Raw genomic sequence first — 4,003 nt, forward strand, 5'->3', positions numbered from 1 at the left:
AAAAAAAAAAAAAAAAAAAAAAAAAAAAAAAAAAAAAAACCCCAAAAAACAGTAATGAACAAACCAATCAACCAAAGAGGTAGGTGAGTGAAATGGATGAGAAGTCGGGGTGCGGTAGGTAGGCAATGGAGAAGAGCAGACTAGCTCCTCCATTTTATCTCCGCACCTCACAAAATGCAACCCTTACTAGTTGCTCTGGTCCTAAAAGGATGAGCCATGGGCCCCAAGAGCACAGCACATAGACCAGCTCTGAGCAAGGGAGGTCATTGCATCTCAGGGAGTGGGCCACCAGCCACAGCTTTTGCAGCTCAGACACTGTTCCCAGCCCCTTTGTTTCTCACCAGCAGTACATAAACTCAAATTTTTAATGCAGGTTCAATTCAGATGCAAATGACTCTGTCCAAGTGGTTAATGCGAGAGAAAGACCAGGGTGACAGCAGGGACATTATTCCTTCCTGCACCATTTCCACATTCCCTGAATCACCGCCATGTGAGCTAGGGTGGGGAACCATCATCGCCCCCCCCCCCCCGGGCCCTCCACCTCTGCCCTGGTTTGAGTAATGAGGGTTGATCCACCATACGTTTTCCCTGGGAGCTGGATGGCAAATCCAATTAGTTATGTCTGAGGACAACCCGTAAATATTATCGGGACATAAAATATTGCAGGCATTTGGAACCAAAAATACAGACATCTAAATATTGATGTTTTCCAATGGAGAATTAAAATTTTAGAGCAGAAACTGGCTTGAAACATAACCTGCTCACACTCCTTGTCCAGAGATGAGGAGCTGAGTGTCTAGTAAACTCACATTTGGTCATCCACTCCTCCGTCCATGCAGGAGATAAGACCAGAGACCATTTCTCCATCTTATGTAAGATCTGGGAAAGTCTTCAAAATAAAGAAGACATGGTCGCTATGACTGAAGGCTGTACAGTATACTGAGCAAAACAGGGAAGTAAACCAACTGTTTTCATTTGTAACATGGTTGGGTCAGGAAAGCCCGGTATTTTGGGAGAGCCTGTCCTGGGCCACCAGTATAGCAGGTATATATCTGGGTGATGTTTGGAAGAGGTAGAATTTGAGACAGATTTTAAAAGACTATGCCCAGGGGCTAGAAAAGGGGCTCAGAGGGTAAAAGCATTTACTTCTCAAGCATGGGGACCTGAGTTTTAATTCCTAGCACCTGTGTAAAAAGCAAAGGACGGTCTCACGTGCATATAACTCCACCCTGAGTAGGCGGAGGGGGAGGAGTTCACTGCCAGCAAACCAGGAGCTCCAGGTTTGGTGAAAGACTCTATCTCAAGGGGATAAAGCTGAGAGTGAGAGAGGAGAGTGTCTAATTGCAGTGTTTGTAAGATGTCACCATGACATCTTTAACTAATGAAAAAGCCTAACAACAAATAATGCAAAAGGCCAGGGAAGGGAGGACCACTGTGACATCTTCCCAGCAGTGGCACCAGGACAGTGATCACCCCCACAGGGCCCTCTTAAGAACAGAGGGCCAGGGCTTTCCCTGGGTTCCAGAATTGTCAACATTTTCAGTAAAAATTCAAAATATGCACTTATATGAGGAAATGTCCCAACCTGCACATATCAGCAACTGATTGAACATCTTACACATCCCATAAGGACTGAGCAACGCATCCATCCCTGGTAGAGTTAATGGCTCATGAGATATTATTGGTTTGTTACTCCTGACTTACTGAGACCACTGGATCGTCATGTAAGTTTTGCATACATTATTGAACTGAATATTACAGAACATTGAACCACAGAGAAGGGGTTACTGAGGCTGCACAGAAGACAATGAAGTCTCAGTTCTTCAATACCACCCCATGAGCTTTCAATCGGTGGATGAGCACGTGGATGGGTGGGTGATTAGATGGAAGGGTGCGTGGATGAATGGATTAATTGGTGGACAATTTGATGCATGAGTGGATGGATGAATAAGTGGATGAGTGGATAGATGGATGGTTGGATGGATGTGTGGATGGGTGGATATGTGGATAAATGAATGGGTAGATGGATAGATGTGTGGATGTATGTATGGATGTATGTATGGATGGATGAATAAGTGGATGGATGAATGGGTAAGTGGATGGATGATTAGATTAATTGATGGACAATTGGATGGATGAATAGCTGAATGGTGGATGATTGGATGGATGGATGAATGGATGGATGGATGGATGGATGGATAGATGGATGGATGGATGGGTGAATGACTAGATGGACTAGATTTCTAGAGCTGAGAAAGGGATTCTAGGCTATGAAAGCCATAGGCAAGCAAAGCAACTGGACTAAATAAAGATGTTCATGACACTGTGGGTATAAACTGTAGGGTATGGGATAGAACACGACTAGAAATAGAAAGGTACTAGCCATGACCCTTGGATACTTGGTAAGGACATATTGTAATGGAAGTTTTGGTTTCTTTGTAAACTAAGTTACATTATATAAATTTGTTTTTGTTTTAATCCAAAGTGTGGGATTTTAGTTGGGCTACAGTTTGTCCATACCTGTTAATTGTCTTGTGCAGGGCATGGCTTTTGCCAGCTGGTAACAGTTTTCCATGTATGGCAAAGAGAGGATCGTGGTATAGGACTCTGAGAATGTAAATATTAGAGTCCAGAAAAGATGACATGGCGTGCAGTGTTGGCATGTGATATGTAGCAGTTTGGGAGAGACCTGAGAATTGAACACTGTGGTGGTTTGGAGCAGACAGACAGAAAGAAATGCTTTGGGGCACATTGTCTTAAAGGAAACTGTTGGCTGTTAACAGAGATTGGTATAACCCTAAAAGAACCCATTGGCTCTAAACAGCCAGGAGAAATAAAGGGGCTTTTTCTTTCCCCACTAACCTTCTCTCTCTTATGTAGGGTTGGGAGGTTGGAAGGGAGTTTGAGTCCTAAATACCCCAAATAAAGTAGTTTTAAAAATGAGCGCTACAACATGTAATCTTTGTTCTGACAGCCCACCAAACTTCTTAGCTCTCTAGTGACTCCATTTCTCTATGTGTAGAATGGGAATCATGGTGGAACTTCCTTTTGGAGGCTTCCTTTTGAGTACCAGGTGATGTAATAGTGCTCTTGTTCGGGTGAGAATAGGACTCCAGAGACACAGAGTCCTCAGTAGTATTGAGTACTCAGCCATTGTCACAGCATAATGTAGCCATGTCTGCTCTGGTCCCTGTTTCTCTTGGGGCATGCTAGAGCCGTCACAGTTCAACCAGTTCATTGGGTATAAGAGCAGCCCAGGAAGATGACATCAGTCTGGCTTCCAAGAATGCTTGTCAACCAGGGATACTGCCTTCCTTCCTTTTCATGTATAGTTGAACAGCTGATAGCTGTGAGGCTCCTGCTTTGGCTGGTGATCTCAAGCTAAGGCTTGTGGGGAGGCAGAGACGGTACCTCTTGTTTCATAATGGGACATGTACATGCATACGCTAGGGATTGGGATCCATGAATCCCAGGTACCTTTGTCCTAAGTATTGAGTTGAAGGAGGTAAGTCTAGCCCATTCACAGAGCAAAGACAGAGCTGTGCTAACAAAGTATTCAAATGATGCCAAGTATCGCTGTGGGTGCCAAGCTTATGACCTATGCTGCTAATCCTTAGCCCACTTCTGGAAGTCTCCCACAGGAGACTGAAGTTCCAAAAGCTGAATGCTCACCTCCGAGGTCTTGCTCTTGGCTATTTTCAGGATGGCTAATGGAAGCAGAGTCTTACAGCAGGTCCCAGTGAGGAAATGCTCCCAGCTAACAGGAGCCGGGTGGAGAAACACCATCATAAATGAGACAGCAGGAGGGGCCCCTTTTCACACAGGGGCACATCCCTGGCACAAAAACACACCCTTGTCTCAGGAAGCCTCTGCCTCCTTCTCCTGCCCTCCCCCACCTGTCACTAAATAAATAAACCAAGAAGAAGGGAGGGGAAAAGTTTCTGACTTTCTGTAACCTTTTCTTCGAGTTCAGGTTATTTCTTTAATGCATTTGTCTGCTTTA

The sequence above is a fragment of the Psammomys obesus genome, unplaced genomic scaffold (assembly GCF_907164565.1).
Source record: "Psammomys obesus unplaced genomic scaffold, mPsaObe1.curated_primary_1811, whole genome shotgun sequence".
Classification (NCBI taxonomy): domain Eukaryota; kingdom Metazoa; phylum Chordata; class Mammalia; order Rodentia; family Muridae; genus Psammomys; species Psammomys obesus.